General features: G+C 43.4%; 1 pseudogene; it reads left to right on the top strand.

Moving 5' to 3' along the window:
- The first annotated feature begins 1,352 nt into the window (after positions 1 to 1,352).
- Positions 1,353 to 17,049, top strand: LOC139355754 (magnesium transporter MRS2 homolog, mitochondrial-like; annotated as a pseudogene).
- Positions 17,050 to 18,389: the final 1,340 nt, after the last annotated feature.

The following is an 18,389-nucleotide window of genomic DNA, read 5'->3' as shown; positions in this document are numbered from 1 at the left end:
TTTCTCTTTCTTTCTCTCTCTCTCTCTTTCTTTCTTCTTTCTTTCTTTCTTTCTTTCTTCTTTCTCTCTTTCTCTTTTTTTTGTTAGGTGGTATCTCACTCTGTTGCCCAGGCTGGAGTGCAATGGCATGGTCTCAGCTCACTGCAACCTCTGCTTCCCGGGTTCAAGCAATTCTCCTGCCTCAGCCTCCCGAGTAGCTGGGATTACAGGTGCATTCCACCACGCTCAGCTAATTTTTGTATTTTTAGTAGAGAAGGGGTTTCACCACATTGGCCAGGCTGGTCTTGAACTCCTGACCTTGTGATCCACCCACCTCAGCCTCCCAAAGTTCTGGGATTACAGGTGTTGGCCACCACGCCTGGCCAGGGACAACAAACTTTTAACAAGACACTTGAAAACTTTTTCTCTAATTCTTCTATATCATCCCTTCACTGAGGCACAGGGGCAACTTGTTCAGTTATCTGAACGAGGAAGGAGTCACAGGCAGCAAGAAGCATGAGTGGGTGCTTGGGGGAAATTTCAGTTAAGAGTTTGAAGATCAACTGCATTACACTGTCATGTGAATGTTTACTCTCATCTTACTCTGCAACTGACAGCTCCTTGCAAGCTGAAACTGTGCACTAGCACTATTATCTTTACATGCAAGACCTCTTTGGGACATGTTTTTTGAAACACCACATCAATAGACCATAAATGTGAATGAACATCCTTTGTTAGAAAATCATCATAACTTCATTAGCCTCTCCGGGTTCAAAGTTAAAAAAAAAAAAGAAAGAAAGCAAATGATCGTAACTTCCATTTGTAAGCACTTTACAGATTTGTCTTCATGACTTTATTTAATCCTCAAAACAATCCTGCTAAGGAAAGATAGGCATTACTATTTCTTACTTTATGTAGGGCTGAGGCTGAGATCGAGGTCTGCTTGCTTCATAGCCCATGTTCTTTCCATTAGGAGGAAGAACAGGAAAAAGAGGTGGGAAGTGTATGTTACCATAATCAGAATCCTGGATTCCCCGATAGCATCTTCGGCCAAACTTGGAAGTCAAGTCCCTTATTTCAGGGTCACATGGAAGCCTAGGGTGGGTGAATAACCTGAGAAAGTATGCTAATGCTGGATAATGCCTCACTGGGTCACAGTGGCTGATAGGAGACTTCAGTGCTTTAGCAAAGAGTTCTGCAACATTTTTTCCCCCTCACATTCGTGAAAATTACTGAGGCTCTAAAAGAGCTTTATACAGGTCGTACAGATCGATCTTTGCAGTAGTAGAAATTAGAATGGAGGAAATTTTTTCAACTTTTATATTATGGAGTACATACGCAGGTTTGTTACATAGGTATATTGCATGAGGTACCTATGCATGATGCTGAGGTTTGGAGTAGAAATGAATTTGTCACCCAGGTAGTGAGCATTGTACCCAATAAGTAGCTTTTTTCAATCCTTACTGCCTCCCTCTGTCTCGCCTTGAATTCCCCAGCGTCTGTTGTTTCCTTTTTTTTTTTTTTTTTTTTTTTGAGAAGGAGTCTTGCTCTGTCAGCCAGGCTAGAATGCAGTGGCACGATCTCAACTCACTGCAACCTCAGCCTCCCGGGTTCAAGCAATTCTCGTGCCTCAGCCTCCTGAGTACCTGGGATTATAGGCACCCACCATCACACCAGGTTAATTTTTTGTTTTCCGTAGAGATGGGGTTTCATCATCTTGGCCAGGCTGGTCTTGAAGTCCTGACCTGTGATCCACCCACCTCGGCCTCCCAATGTGTTGGGATTACAGGTGTGAGCCACCGCACCTGGTCTGGAAGCATATTTCTTTATGCAGTAGCAAAAAAAAATCACATGTATGAATATGACCACTGATATCCTCAGAAACATCTTTAAGTATTGGAAAGCTATCAAGTGTATAGTGGCAAATAAAATTTTTTTCTCAAAAATTCTAATTTTCACTTGAAAGCTCAAATGTTGTCATTGGTGACAGTCAGTGGCGTTCCTTGATGTGACAGGCTCACTTTGTTCATTTGTTAAGAAAATGCCTGCCAAATACCCAAACCTAAATAAGTATTGTTTGTCAGACCTTATCTCAAGTAAAACTTGTATTGCATGCAAAAAAAAAAAAAAAGAGGAATAGTTCCACTTGCAACTTAAATAATTGGAGAAGTACTTGTTCCTCAAGACAACCATTTTATTTTGGTATGCAGCAGAAATACTTTTTGTGGACTTCCCATTTATTAAGAAATCAGTGTGAAACTGGCTATTATCTCTCATGTGAGTGATTGAGGGGATGAAGAATCAGTGCTACTGCCTCAATTCATGCTAAGGCAGTTTTTTTACCTGTCTTTACTTTGGCATCATAAGTGAAAATGGAGAATTTTCACTTATGGAGAAAAGGCATGGAGAAAAGGCAATGTTTTTGCATTATTGGGGAAATAGCTTTGACCTTGAGGACCCTCTGAAAAGGTCTTCGGGATCCCTAGGGGCCCGTGGATCATCTTTTGAGAACCATTGACCTCACGAAATAACTGGTGGCGGAATTCAAGATTCAGCTGGTAGAGAAGAACGATCATTCCTCTCCGTATCAGGAGATTTGTGTTCAGTCCCATCCCTTCTCTGGCCTCAGTTGTATCTTCTGTAAAAGGGGATAATAATATGTCCTCCCTACAGAGCTGTTGTAAGAAGTCAGTCATGACAGTGTAGTGAAAACATGTGATTGTGAATAAAGCTCTGAGTGAATCAAAGGACTAGACAATTTATTCAGGGTCTGTGAGTATTGTGGGGGAGGAAGAAACCTAAGCCTCCCGTCATATTGCCAAGAGGACCATCTGCTCTGCCCATGTAACTCAAGCTAGAAGGGGAAGGAGCTGCTACCCATAGTGCCCTCTCCAGAGACCAGAAATAACCTTGAAGCCTTCTCCCTCTCCCATTCCTTTGCCCTTAGTGACCCCTCAGTTCTGCCCAGATACCCTACATTGCTTTAGTCAATTGACTTTTCCCCTTTCCAAGACAAACACAGGAGAAAATCTAGCTCCAGGGCTAGGCAAAGTGTTCCTACACTTGACACAAAAAGCACAATCCATAAAAGGTGAAATTAATCAATTAGACCTCATCAAAATTAAAAGCTTTTGCTCAGCAGAAGCCCTGTTAAGATGAAAAGGCAAGCTAGTCACAGACTGGGAGAAAATATTTGCAAGCCACACATCTGACTAAGGACTTGTGTCTAGAATATATAAAAAATTCTCAAAAGTGAACAGTGAAAAAACTGTTTAGAAAATAAAACATAGAAAATGAGCAGAAGAGCGCTAGGCGAGCACTGCAGACTGAGTCGCCACAGTCCGCCATGAAGGCCTGGAGTCTGGCTGCCGCCTGCTCCTAGCTATAGCGCCATGAATGCCTGCAGAGCTTGCCCTGCCTCCTGCCCCATGCAGTGGGACTTCCCTGGCCTTGCATCTGACCTGTGTGGGCCCGTCAGCTATATGTGGCAGGTGAAATGCACTGGTTTAGAACTTCTGATGTCTCTTAAGCCACTTTAGCCAACGTAGCCCCAGTATTTACTGCAACAAAATTTGACAAACAGGGAAATGTTACTTCTTTTGAAAGGAAGAAAATGGACTTACACCAAGAGTTAAGTCTTCAAGACAGAGATTTGAGATTTCAGCATGTAATGAGTATCACAACCAAAAGCAATAGGTTTATCATGACAATGGAGTATTTGAAAGCTGTGATAACTCCAGAGTGTCTCCTGATATTAGATGATGGTAACAAACTCAGAGCAATGGCTGTTCCGGGAACTCCCTTCACAGTTGTCCGGAAGGGTCAACCTGTTACATACCCTTTACCTTTTGAGTTTAGTGCCATGGAAGCACCCTGCAATACCGGATCAACACACTTTAGAGGAAACGTAACGTTTTGCAGACACTGACCCCTGAGACCTTAGAAGCTTTGGTGGACTCCAAACATTCTTCTGTGGACAGAAGCAAACTGCATATTTTACTACAGAATGACAAAAGTCTATCAGAGTTAGAAACAGATATTAAATTTTTCCAAGACTCAATTTTGGAGATCCTGGATGAGGAAAAGTTACTGGAAGAGCTCTGTCTATCAAAATGAGTGCCCCACGTGTCTTTGAAAAGAGCAGCCCTGGGATTCACCATGCAGAATGTAAGGGTAGCCGAGAGAAAAGACGAGAGACAGACCCAAGGTCAGGCGAGGAAGTTTATTAACCTGCCGGGCTGCCCAGCCACAGTCAGAAGAGGCAGCCCTGAGCTTACAAAATGAGGGTTTTATACGGGGGAGAGAGACCCTGGGGTTATTCGTCGGTTAACTTTACCAAATATCATCTCATGACCGGCTTACAATATTTTATCTTGTGAAAATGGGAATTTACAAGAGGGTGTTACTTAGGTTTGTCCACGTTTCTTGTGACCTCTCCCGTGCCACCCAGAGGGCTGTGAGCAAGTCTGGTGACCCTGCTGGAGCGCCTAGATAAGGGTTCAGGAATGCAGCTGCAGAGTATTCAGGGTAAGGGTCAGCTGCATCTTGCAGGGCGAGTCCTGGGGCAGCTTGTCCCTAACACAGAAGAGATGGACCTGCTGTTGGAAAACTACTACCTATTGGCAGATGATCTCTCCAATGCAGTTTGGGAGCTTAGGGTACTGATTGATGATTCACGTAGTATTATTTTCATCAATCTGGACAGCCACCGTAATGTGATGATGAGATTGAATCTACTACTAACCGTGGGAATCTTCTCTCTTTCACTCTTTGGACTAATGGGAGCTGCTTTTGGAATGATTTTGGAATCCTCCTTGAAGAAGACTCTAGAGTGTTTGGGATGATTACGGGAATTAGGTTCATGGGAAGTGGCCTCATCTGGAGGCGCCTACTTTCATTCCTTGGACGGCACCTGGAAACTCCATTGCCTCCTATGATGGCCTCTTTACCGAAAAAGATCCTTCTGGCAGATAGAAGCATGGAATTGAAAAACAGCCTCAGACTAGATGGACCTGGATCAGGCCGAAGCATCCTCGCAAACCATTAGGAACAACCCCATGGATACTGACATTTTGTTATGGTAGTCACAGGAAACTTCTGATACTCTTTTATTATTTTCTTGGTTAGAGTCACACACTTGAAAAAAATTAATGTCCGATGACAAAAATATTTTGGCAGTCACAATACTAGAACGTGATTGCATTTCCGGAATTCTGAGTTAAAGAAACAAAATGTTTGCTTTGTAAAAGGTCAAAATTCTATTTCCTACAACTTTAAATGCTGTTGCTGTAGACATAAGTTGAGGCAACACAAGAACAGACAGCCGTGTACATTTTATTTAATTTATACGTATCAAGAAAAGTGCAATTTTGTGCTGAATGACGCCTAGGAACTTGCCAAAGCCATAGGTAGCCACAGTTTTTTGTCAGTATAGGAAATTACATTACTGTGAATTTCCTGATTCTCAGGTAACTAAAAAGCTAGCATTTTATGTATTCACCTTAAAACAAACTCTAGAAGTTTGTGGTTTAAAAACTAAACTTTGACACAACCTTATTTTCTTGTATTTGCACCCCTTTTTAATATAAGGTGAATAAAAAGAAAATGAGCAGAAAACATGAGCAAACATTTCACTGCAGAAGATGTACAGATGGTAAATATGCACAAAAAAAGATGTTTACCATCATTATGTTAGGAGAATACAATTTAAAACTGCAAAGAGATATCCTGGGTATACTGTACTACACATAGTTTGGCAAGATGTTACCACTGGGAGAAAATGAGTAAAAGGTACACAGGTTTTCTCTGCACTATTTCTCTGCACTATTTCTTACAATTATACATGGATATTTAATTGTCTTGAAAGAAATAGTATCTTTTTAATAAATTCAGTAAATAAATAACACCGCAGCCCTGCTCCAAATTTTCACGTTTTTCCCATCACACTTGGAATAAATCCCAAGTACTGATCATATCTTAGAAGTCCAATAGGCTCTGGCCTTTGCCTCTAATTTCATGTCAGATGACTCTCCTCCACACATACTCCTTTCTCAGCACACTGGCTTTCTTATGAGTTCTTGAATATCCAAGCTTATTCCTACCTGATCAGGGCCTTCGAATTTTAAGTTTCTTCTACTGGGAACCCTCTTTTCCCAGGTCTTTGCATGGTTTTCCTTCATCACTCTGGTCTTTGTATATTTGTGTAATGCCTGCCTCTCTAAGTGGACTGTAGGCTAAATGTGGGTGGGGTCTTTGCCTACATGTTTCACCATTGCATCTGTCATGCATGGCATGTGGTACGTGCTCAATAAATCTTGTTGAATGAATGAATATTAAAGTGGCAGGTTGACTTGGGTCAGTGTTTGCTCTACCACATTTCTCTGTGCTAAGCCTTCCTTATGCTCCTTACAAAACAGATCTGCTTAGGCACAGGGAAATAGTTTCAGAAATAGTAAGATCTAGGTTTGAGTCACACTCAACACTCTTCTGTTCATTGTCCATTTCACCAAATCACATCAACTTCTTGAGCTCTATTTTCTTATCTGAAATATGAGTTGCCCTAAGGAGCCTGGGGATATTAAGATATCAATATCTCTCCCCTAGACCTGCTCCTCCTCCTGGTTATTCCCATTTCAACTCATGGTGCCTCCATCCACCCACACACCCAAGCCAAGAAGCTGGATGAATCAGCCTCAGTGCTTTCCTTCTTCACTCACCCCACGCCCAAGCAATTGCCAAGTCTTGACTAGTCTACTCCTAAATCTCTCCCATGTATCTCTTCTACTTCTCTCTGTTTTCCCTGCTCATCATCTCTTGCCTAACCATTGCAATATCCTCCTTAATTGGTCTTTCTCATTCATCATACATAACGCTGATGAAATAATCTATTATGCAGATTTGATTGTATCAGTGCCTTGCCCTTAAATCGTTCTGCATTGGTTTCCAGATACAGAGCAAATTCCTTCCCTTGGCACTGATCTGGCTCCTACCTATGTCTTAATCCCTTTATTCACTCCTCCCTACCACTTCTCATAAGCTGAACAAGCCATATGCTGGAGCAAGCTGTCCTCAGCCACACCCCCTGACTTTGCACATGTTGTTCCATCTGTCTGGATGGCCCTCCTTGCTGCCTGGCACCTCTAAGACTTCCAGAGTCCAGCTTAGCATCACCTGGTGGGCATCCCTGACTTGCCAGTCTGTTCGGTGCTTCTCTCTGTACTTCCATGATAACTCAAGTCCAAGTGTATCACAGCACAGAATAAAGCTTAGCACATAGTAGGCACTTAAACAGTTAGAAAATCAATGATTTGGGCCAGACATTCGTAAGAGTATTGAACCTACAAATCCTTGTACATGCTGCAATGAGCTGTGAAGGGATGGGTTTTTTTCCTTCTTTTCTCTAGTGCTAAATGAAGATGTCTAGTTACAATATTCTGCTGATAACCTGGCTTCAGCCCTGCCCTGGGGCAAAAAAAAAAAAAAAAAAAGGACAAGACGATCTTGGAAATCACCCATCTTCAAAGTTCTTTCAGCTCAGTGTGTGATCTTGGCTAACAAATGAAGTCTGAACTCAAAGAGATGTGAGTTTGAATCCCAGCCCTGCCACCTAGTAGCTGAACGACCTTGAGTCTTAAGCTCTGTCAGGAATATAATGGACCTCCACAAAGGGTTGTCATGAGGATTCAATGAAATCACGCAGGAAAGGCACTTAGAATGGTGCCTGGTATTCATAGTAAGCATTCAGTAAGTATTTGTCTATCTCCATCTAGTGGTCTTGGCACAAGAAAGGAAGGCAAAAGAAGAAAAGAATAAATAAATAACAGGAGCCAAGAGGCACCCCAGATTCGAGGATGTTCAGGGAGGGGCGGTGAGCTGAGCCTGACTGGAAAAGCTGTAGCTCCTTTAATGTAGGGCAAATAAAGTGGACATAGAAAGGCAGAGAGGGCGCTTGTGGGGAGTGGGCATTGCTGTTTATAGACAATGAGGGCAGCTAAGGTTTAGGGACCTGGGTGTGTATTCCCAGCCTGCAAGGCCTCTATGTAGGCCTAATGTAGCCTGGCATTTTCCAGAGTTAGAGAAAGTAGAGGCCTAGGCATCCCTGCCAGCGCCTGGCATTCCAGCCTGAAGGCCATTTTGGTGCCTTCATTCTGCCAATGTGTTACAAGCATCTAGTTAATGCCAAGTATGGGCTGTGCCAAAGAGTGAGCCCCAGGGTGAGGGCTGCAACTGAAATCTCAAATGATCAATCTGGTTGGTGTTCAGCAAAGAGCACTAACTTTGGAGTCCAAGTGACCTGGGTTACACTCTGGCTGAGCTCAATACCAACTGTGTGGTCTTCAATTTTCTCATCTGTAAAATGGAAATAAACTACCAACCTCAAAAAAATTGTAGAGTACTAATTGAGATAAAGGAGAAAATCACTTCGTACAAAATAGGCGATCTGACTTGCAGTAAGGACACTTGTATCCAACTTGCTCAGTTTTCCTTTATTCTTAGCACTTCTGAGCTAGTGTTCTATATAATTTACTTGTTTGCTTTATCTCCTGTTTCCATCACTAAAACTTAAACAGTGTGGGTATAGGGACTCTTGTCTAGTGTCTTGTTTGCCACTGAATTCTCAGCACACAGCAGTACCTGGTGGTGTTGAATAAACAACAACAACAAATTCTATTTCATCCCTTTCACTAGAATGTAAATTCCATGACAATAGGATTGCATCATTTATCTCTTGCTGCATTACAACTCACCCCAAAACTTAGTGGTTCTAAACAATGGTCAAGGCGTCTGTAGATCAGGAGTTTAGGAGCATTTCAGTTGGGCAGTTCTGGCTCAGGGTCTCTTTTAGGTTGCACCTCAGATGCTAACTTGGCTACAGTCCCCTGAAGTCTTGGCAAATCCTCGAGGATCCAATTTCAAGGTGGCTCACTCACATGGCTGACTGGTGCTGCCCAACGGGGCCTTTCTGCTGGCCCTTGATGGAACTCTATGGACTGCTTTCCTGACATGGTAGCTGGCTTTCCTTAGAACAAGCAATCCAAAACACCGTGAAGAAAGCTGAAAATGCCTTGATGATCTAGTCTTATGCCGCATGGCAATAGTCATAGATCATCACTTCCTCCACATTTGATTGGTTACTCAGGCTGATCCCGATTCAGATAGGAGGAAACCATATAAGGGCATGAATACCAGGAGACAAATATTGCTGGGAGCCATATAGAGGTTGGGCCACCCAAGGTCAGTTTACCAGTGTAACACAATGACAGTGCCTGGCATGTGGTTGGCATTCAAAAAATATTTGTTGAAGGCATGAATGCAAGTACATGGGACTGAGTTTTGCATAGTAAGGGACTCAGGCTCTGCCTCCAAGGAGCCAGCATTCAAGTGGAAGAGGCAAACGCACAAAGAGGCATTTATCATTCTGTGTCCTGTAGCAGAACATGGCCTAAAAATCCAGATCAGGGAAGAGTTACTGCAGTGGGTGACATGTGGGTTGAGTTTTGAAGGGGGAGTTAAGCGAGCCAGGTGAGGAATGACAGGAAGGGTGTTCTGAAAAAGAGGGAATGGCACATGTAAAGGTTCAAGGAAAAAGAAGGAACCATGAGCTTGGTGCGGTGAGAAGACCGTGACAGGTAGCATCTGAGACCTGTTTAGTTTTCCTTTTGTATACATCAGACTTCCATGAGTGCCTTTACTATAGTAATTGTTAAAATGATGAAACAAGAATTGAAAGCAAATGTTGAGATGATGTGCTGTTGAGATTTATTTTCTCACAATTGTTTCTGTTCAACAAGCGTGGAGTACCTACCAGGGCCAGGCTCTTGCTAAGTGCTTGGGATGCAAAGATCAATAACATATACAGCCTTTGCTCCTGAGCAGCTAGGGATATGAGGGGGCAATGAAAGGGCTGTCCACAATTAATGATGATACAAATCGCAGTCATAATGTAAGTATCTGGAGAAAGGCGCGTGGCCAGAACCCAGAGGGCCAAAGGAAGCACTGTCGCAACCATTTGGACGAAGAACCAGCTATGCATCTGAGCCTAAGAAAATCAAAGAGACCAACTTTATCTGTTGTCAATAAAGAGACAATTCTTTGCACAATCCCCTTCCTGCATGCCCTTATGACCTACTGTGAGGGGGTCTTGCCCTGTGAACCTGGAAGCCCAGGTGGAGATGACCTGGGTGGGAGTGGGGATGTGGAAGGGGCTTCAAGGTGGTCTGAACACCCCTCCAGCCTGCTGTCCTCCTTCAGCAGTGTCAGGCATGAGGCCTCTTTGAGCCCATGGATTGGAAAGATGTGGGAGAGAAAACAGGGAGAGAGGGGGAGCAGACAGTAAGCATTCCGAGCCTCACCCCGAGATGGCTGGGCCTTCAATTAAGATTTAATACTAGTGCTTCTTTTTGTAGTTTCTCCTGCATCCTTAATTCCTAAGGAAATGAAAGTACTTCCCAGGCATTCTCCCCTGGCACCCATCACCAAGTGAGACGAGTGGAATAGCAAGTCATGCTCCACTTTCAAAGGAAGGAGGAGGAAGCCGGGGGGACATGGCCAACTTGCCTACACAGTGAATTAAAGAGGGAGGCAGGGCAGTGGACCACCAAGGATGAGTGGGGAGAGGCCTCTGGAGATGGCCTGGAAGCTGAGCCCCAGAGGAGCAGCCTGAGAAGGGCATGAGGCTGCACTCCTGCTCTGCAAGGTTGCAAGGCATTCATGAAGAGCCACTGGAATCTGATACTTTCCACTGCACGGTGGACCAGCCCTAGTCTCACCAGACCCCTTTGGGAATTTGAGGAATTGAGAACTCAAGGACAGCAGACAGCTCTTCCTGCTTTTCCTGTGCAATCTGTTGAGCCAGAGAAGCTGCTCCCCAGGCTCTGAGGGTCTCTCTTCTCCAAGCCATGCTACAATCCAACAACATCAGTAGGCCACCAACACACTCTTTTCTTCACTAAGGGACATTAACGTCACACCCAATTATTATCACCCACACCACTCAGAGAAGGAGAAACACCCTCTCCAGGTGGCATGAAGAAATCAGGCCACAGACACCCACAGAGCACTAGCACACCAAGAAGAATCAGATCTGGTCCCCGCCCTCATCCACAGTAACAAACTAGGTCATAACGTGGGGTCCCGGCCACAGAAAAGCCCAAGGAAGGAAGAGGTCAGTACTCCAAGGGGTGGAAGTGGGAGGCAGTCAGAAAAGGCTTCATGGAAGATGCACCATTTCAGCTGAACCTCGGGAGATTGTCTGCCAGACGGACTGTACGGGGAAGGCATCTTGGGGAAAGAAACAACTTCAACAAAGATACCAGCAGGACATGGGCATCCTGAGGTCCACAAGGCTCAAGCCTAGGGGGTCAGGGTGGAGCACAGAGAGGCAGAGCCTGAGTCACAAAGGACCCTGTGACCAAACTAAAGGTGTGCATTTTTCCCCAAAAGTCAAGATTTGGGGGTCATTGAAGAGTAACATTTGAGCAGGCATTCCCTTTTAATGGCTATGGGACTCCCGTCAATATATTTAACCTCTGTGAGCCTCAGTTTCCATATCTGTGAAATGGGACTAGTGAGAGTATATTTTTATAGGGTGCTTAGGGAGCTTTTAAAAGATATACACATATAAAGAACTCAGCATAGTGACTAACATATAGTAAATGCTCCACAAGTCATAGCTGTAATAACAAAAATAAATCATTTACGTTGGTACATTTTAGAAAGCTCACTCTAGTTTCTAGATGGAGAGTAAAGAAGAGAACAAGAATGACCCCAGAGGGACCATGTAGGAGGCTACTGCTGCAGTCCAGGGGTCAAGTGATCATGGTCTCACGGAGGTCCTCCCTGGAGAGAACTGCATCAGGAGACACTGAGAGCAGAGAACCACCTGGAATGCGTGGCTCTTGGGAAGTGGGGGTGGTGATGGAGAGGAAGAAATGTGAATTTGCCTGTTAGTCACTGAGATCAGAGTGACAGCTTGGGAGACCAGAAAGGGGAATGATACAGTGGTTATTGACATGACAAGTTGGAGAATGTCGATGGTCCAGGAGGAAGCAGTGAGATGTACATGGCTGGAGAAGTTGGTCAGGAGTAGAACTGAGAGGCAGTAGCACAGAGCTGGCAGCCATGAGAGAGGACGAGATGGCTCAGGGGTGGTGTGTAGCCTTGAAGACAGGAAAAATAGAACTGATATAGTTTGGCTGTGTCTCCACCCAAATCTCATCTCGAATTGTAGCTCCCACAATTCTCATGTGTTGTGGGAGGGACCCAGTGGAAGGTAATTGAATCATGGGGGCGGATCTTTCCCATGCTGTTCTTGTGATAGTGAATAAGTCTCACAAGGTCTGATGGTTTTATAAAGAGGAGTTCCCACGTGCAAGCTCTCTCTTGACTGCTACCATGTAAGAGGTTCCTTTCGCTTTCCACCATGATTGTGAGGCCTCCCCATCCATGTGGAACTGTGAGTCCACTGAACCTCTTTTTCTTTATAAATTACCCAGGCTTTGGTGTGTCTTTATCAGCAGTGTGAGAACAGACTAATACAAGAATCTTGTCAAAATATTTGAGAGGGTAGGCTGAGGCCTCCTCTCACTCCACAACCAGAGTAGGAAATAAAGGGAACCTTGAAGTTGTTGACTGTATCTACCATTAAGAATGCTAGGGTTTCTGTAAATTAAACTTTATTTTCCATGCTCTAAAAGTGGTTGAAGATTAAAAGTGAATAATAGACTCTTAATGTGAACAGTTTTCTAAATAGAGACCTTCATATCTTGGGTAACAGGACTCATTTGAAACATTTGAAATTTGAAACAGGGTATTGCCCCATCCCATGATTTTAATCCCATGCCATCTATGAGCAGGTCAAGGTCATCAGAAAAGTGTGTCCCCACTCTCTAAGCCAGAACCCACCTGTCTTTCCAGACCTGACACAGACACCACCTCTTCTACTGGCTCTTCCTCACCTGCCTGAGGCAGCCTTGGTGTATGGAAGTCCTTCTAAATGATGTTCCGTGGCAAAAGCAATGAGACAGGGTTTTTGGTACAATAAATGTCACAATTCTGCCTGCAAGTTGGAATTACTTATGGAGTTTTTATTGTTTTCTTTAAAGTCCCTGCCTGGGATCCTCTCTAGAGCTATCGGAATCCCTGGGGGGACTGGCTGTGAGGTTGATTAAGGAACCAGTTTTCCTCACCTGACTAACCTGGTCACGGGTCACTGGTCACTTGGGGGAAGACAGCACCAGAGACCTGCATGGAGAAGTGCAGCCTCCAGCTGCACACCAGAGCCCGCAGGCCCTTGGAGAAGGCCCTTCTCTGGCGGGACCTCAAGCACAGCAGCCCGCTCCAGCTCAAGAGTGAGCTGAGCCAGGCCGGAGGGAGCCGGCGGCTGTGAACGTTAGTGCTGTCTTGTCTAGACAACCGCTGTCTGCAATTGTGTGGAAAGGCCGTGAGTTGAAGTCTTGGCTCCATGTTATCCCAGGTCATCCCTCCACTGTGAAAACTTCCCAGGAATCATCCTCCCAGTTAATTTTCCGTTCAGGGATCTTGGCTGGATGAACCTCTGGCACAGTCACCTTGTCACTTTTCTTCTGCCCTGCATGACATTTTTCGAGTCCATCACCATTGATATTTTGGATTAGATCATTTGGGGGTGGAAGGCAATGGGTGGGGGATGCTGTCCTGTGTATTGTGGGAGGCTTAATAGCATCTCTGACCTCTACCTAATAGATGCCAGTAATACTGCCCTCTTCCCGTCTAGTTGTGGCAACCCAAAATGTCTCCACATATTGCCAAATGTCCCCTGGTTGAGGACCTCTGCTCTAGAGGAAGAACTCATTGAGGGCAGGGTTCATATTTAGTTCAGCTCTTTATTCTCTTCTAGTGCTACACAGAGTGCCTGGTGCATTGTGGGTGTCCACCCACTGACTGAGAGATGAACTTTCTGTGTGATGGCTCGCGTACTTCTAAACATTGGCAACAAAGAGTTTTGTGAGATGGTAATCTATGATTGTCCCCTCCCACTCAAGGACATAGGTAGCAGGCTTTGTGCTGCTTCTCTGCCTCTGGGGAGGTTTGTGATCTGACTTTCATTTCCAAAAAATCCACTGAGGTCAACAGGATTTAAGAACAAAATGATTTTTCTCTGGGTTAAGAAGAGATTTCCAGAGACTTGAGTAAGAATTAAGAGAGAGGTTGGTGAGTCCCAGGAGTGTTCTGAGGCTGTGGCTGGAAATGATGCATCAGGAGGTTTGGTTCTGGGCTGAGGTCTCCAGGTTTAGCCACGACCTAAAGTCCCAAGTGTGGCAAGAAGCTGCAGGGACCTCCTGGGATGAGATAATGGACATCTGAGTGGATGCGGGACTGCTAACAAGACTGACTCTCTGGAAACCTGGGTATTATACAAGATCTCAGATCCCTGGCACAAACTCTGGAGGACCCAGGGAAGAGAAATTCCAAGAATGACTGAGGGAGTATGAAGGCTTGGAGTTGAAATCAAGTTGACTTATAGAAAATAGAGATGCCAGTATTTCTGGCACACCTTACTTTTGGCTTGGGATTTGTACAAAGTACAAAGTGCCAAATTAATAATAGCTAATAATTATTCAGTGGGTATTGTGTAGTAGACACCTTTTTCAGCTTTTAGTGAATTATCTCTTTTAATCTTTGCAAGATTACTTAGTAGTTTCCTTGTAATCCCCAAACTAGAAATAAAGAATTGGAAACACATTCTAGTTAGATGACTTGCTCAAGGTCTCACAGCATCTCAGTGGTGCAGGTGGAATGATAAAAATAGGAAACATATTCTGCATCAAGCACATTTTACAGACTTTGCCTCTATTTGTTTAGTCCTCACAACAACCGAATGAGGTAGATATTATTGCCACTCCCATTATATAGGTAGACAAATGGAGAAACAGAGATCAATAATCTGCCCAAGTCTCCCAGCTCGTAGTTGGCAGACCTGGAATTTGAACTTGGGAAGATTGACTGCAAAGTCTGTGCAATCTAACCATGAAGCCATGCTTTGGAGACTCCAGGACCCACACTCTTAACCATGCTCTGCTGGATGGACCCCTGGATACTTACAAATGACTAAGTATTTAAACAGGATTTTAGTAGGAACCAAAGGATGGTTAGAACCAAAAGGGCTTGCTCATATCTGGAAAATGAGAATTAGGCAAAGCTCTGAGTTGATGTCCCAGATCTGCATTTAAAACTAACACTGAGCTCAAGACCAACCCACCTACTTATTAAGGTATTAGCTCACTTTATCCTAAAATAGAAACACCAGTGCTGATCCAAGCTCTGATAACCGAAGATAGCAGCTCCTTGTAGTATGTCTGAGACATTCACCAACCGGAGCATGTTAAGGAGAGAAGAACGGGAAGGAAGAGAAAAATTGTGTCATAAGAGAAACAATGGAAATAATTGAGAATGTGAACTTAGAGAAGAAAAGTCTGAGGTGCCTTCAACAACCCTCCAGCTCTGAAGATCACACCATCCTTGGATTAGCCTGGTGCTTCTTGTCCTCGACAGTCTGTTTTCAGCTTTTGGTGAAAAGGCTCTTTTGGGTTCACTTTTCGTCAGTTCATGCCCTATGGTAGGCTCCCCGTATACAATGAATGGCTTTGTTTAGACCCTGATTTAAACTAATGGCAAAAACAGGTTTTGGGGGCTTTTAAATTTTTTTATTTTAGATAGAAAATTCTAAAATTAGATTGGATATTGGATGATAACAAAAAACCAATGCCATTTTTATCACTGAGATACTGACCCTGTAGTTATATAAGAAAATACCCCTTCTTACCCCTCACCACCTACTTTTGTTAGATGATGTATTTAAGGTAGAAATTATCTAATACATGGAATTTACCTTAAAATACTTCAGAGAAACAAAAGTTGGCATAGATGAAACAAGTAAGGCAACATGCTGATGGCTGTTGAAACTGGGCAATGATTACATAGTTCTTTGCATTCTTTACTTTTGTGTTTGAAAATTTTTATAATAAAAAGTAACACATTTATATGTAAAAATAAATTTATATTTATATGTGAAAACTTATATGTAAAATTGACCCATAGATATTTTGATAGGAAATACAGAGGTCACATGCCTAAAAATGACTAAAAACATTAACAACTCATTTAATGGATTTCAGTAGCTAATACAAAGTGCAAGGGCAGGGTCTAGGTCTAGGTCACTCCACTCCATTTCTACACTTGCTTAATCTTTACCTGAAGCATCTTTAGGAACACATCCCAGGCAAGTCAGGGAACATTCTCTAAAGGAACTTTCTGTGGTCTCAAGCAAATTGCCTCACCTCAGCCATTTCTTTAATCAAAAACATTCTCATTTGTGGATACATGAAAGACTTCTCAGCACATTTATCCCCAGAAACAAGAGCTTCATCAGAGGTCAGATTTAGGGTGGCCCCCAATCACATGGGAGAAATCAGCGGTAGGATTTGAAACTTTGAAAATTTGACATTGAGTCATAGAAATGACCTGGTGTATAAGTGTTTCTTCTCCATTGAAGGCTTGACTCTTAATGCCTACCACCCAGCTTTGCATCTAGTAGCCATTCGGATACTTCAATTAATACATCTGTAATAGAGCTAGATAGAAACCCTAGCTCTGAGGCATACATATCAGTGTTTACAGTGTGCAAGCCTTTTCATAAGAAGGGGGGTAATAAACATAATAGACATGTAAAGATGTAAATGCATATTGGCTTATGTTTTTGAAAAGAAACAATGGAAAGATAAATCCCAAAACTAATGGAAATCATTATTATAGAGGATTGGAGGGAACAGGATAGAGAGATGGAATGGCAACTTTTTGGGACAATGTCAGCCCTTCAACATGTTTTACATGGCTGAAAAACAAAATTAAACTCAAATCAAACTACCTGGGGACGTATTTTGACATTGGAATGATGTAAATGTTTTACATTTTTAAAAAGAAGCAATCTCTAAAACCTGAAAACCGTGGAAACGAACGAACCTAACTACACACCAAGTTGGTGATATAATCATGCAGGGAAAAGAACTTATTTCAAAACACATCAAGACTCAGTATTTTGACTGTATAGTCACAAAGCAGAGGTCTTTTATAATAATAATATTTCAGATAGTAATATTTGAAATTTCAAATAATATTTGAAATACATATTTATATATTGTAAGAATTACAATATATATATGGTAAGAATTACTATATATATAGAGTAAGAATTACAATATTTATATATTGTAAGAATTACAATATATAAATATTGTAAGATCAGTGATCTTATTTATCGTACATGTATTTATTGTATATATAGATTGTAAGATCAGTGATGATGTTAATAAATGCCATTGGGATTCTAGATTTTAAGCATAGGAGAGATACAAGTATAGAATCAGAGAAATGGTTAAAATTCTGTAATATTAAAATTTCTGGGTCTGGTGTCTTGTGATCTTGGCCTCTCTCTCTCTCCACGGGGCATTTCCTCCTGCAAGACCTCTCCAGTGGGCTCATGGGCTGCTCACAGCATAGTGGTCTCAGGATATAGACAAACTTCCTTCATGGTAGCTGGTTTCCAAGAGGCAGAAAGCAAAGCCACCGGGTCCATGAAAGGCCCTGCCTGGGAGTAGCACTGCATCACTTCCAGGGCCTGCTCAGCAATCCGAGGGCCTGCCCAGCTCAGGGAGTGGCGAAACAGACACCACCTCGTGATAGAAGAGTGGCAAGGTCACGGTTCAGGAAGCTATGCAGAGGGGACTTACTGTTGTGGCCAACGCTGGGAAATACAATCAACCACAGTGACGTGGTGAATAATGGAGCAGGTCCCAGCCTCCCCACCAATGGCTCAAACAGGGCTTCTGACTCCAGAAACAATAAGAAATGGCAACCCACTTGCCACCTGACATTAGCTTACCAACCCTTGTAGATCATCAAGAGGCTTTCAGAACTCTCTGAGTTTCTCCTGATTTACAGACACACTTTCATTTCCCCCAAGGGTGGTATGAGGGAGTGGGCAGCATCAGGTAGCTGAGAGGGAAATTTCCAGCAATGTCTACACTAGAGAAGACTGAGCTTGAGGCTCCTGTGCTCTGGGAAGTACTGCCTGCAGCTGCTGCTGAGGGATAAGCAGCAGGGGCAGGAAACCATCCCTCAGGGCCATTCCACTCACCACTCCATCACCCTGTGGCCAGAGTGGGACAATGAGACGGAAACATCAGGAAGCCTTGCTCCAGGAACTCAGGGAAGGTGGGAGCACAGGAAGGACGCTGGGATGGAGGGTCACAATTTCAAAGGAACAAATGTTGCCTGAGTGCTTGGTCATCTTGGCAGCTTCTCAAACATGTGGGGACAAGCAGCCTTGTGGGCACAGCGCCCATGGTCAGAAAGTTCTAGGGATGAATACGTGG

Source organism: Macaca nemestrina, chromosome 8, assembly GCF_043159975.1.
Source record: "Macaca nemestrina isolate mMacNem1 chromosome 8, mMacNem.hap1, whole genome shotgun sequence".
NCBI lineage: Eukaryota > Metazoa > Chordata > Mammalia > Primates > Cercopithecidae > Macaca > Macaca nemestrina.
The sequence above is the reverse complement of the archived record's forward strand: the minus strand, read 5'-3'. Positions and strand labels throughout refer to the sequence as shown.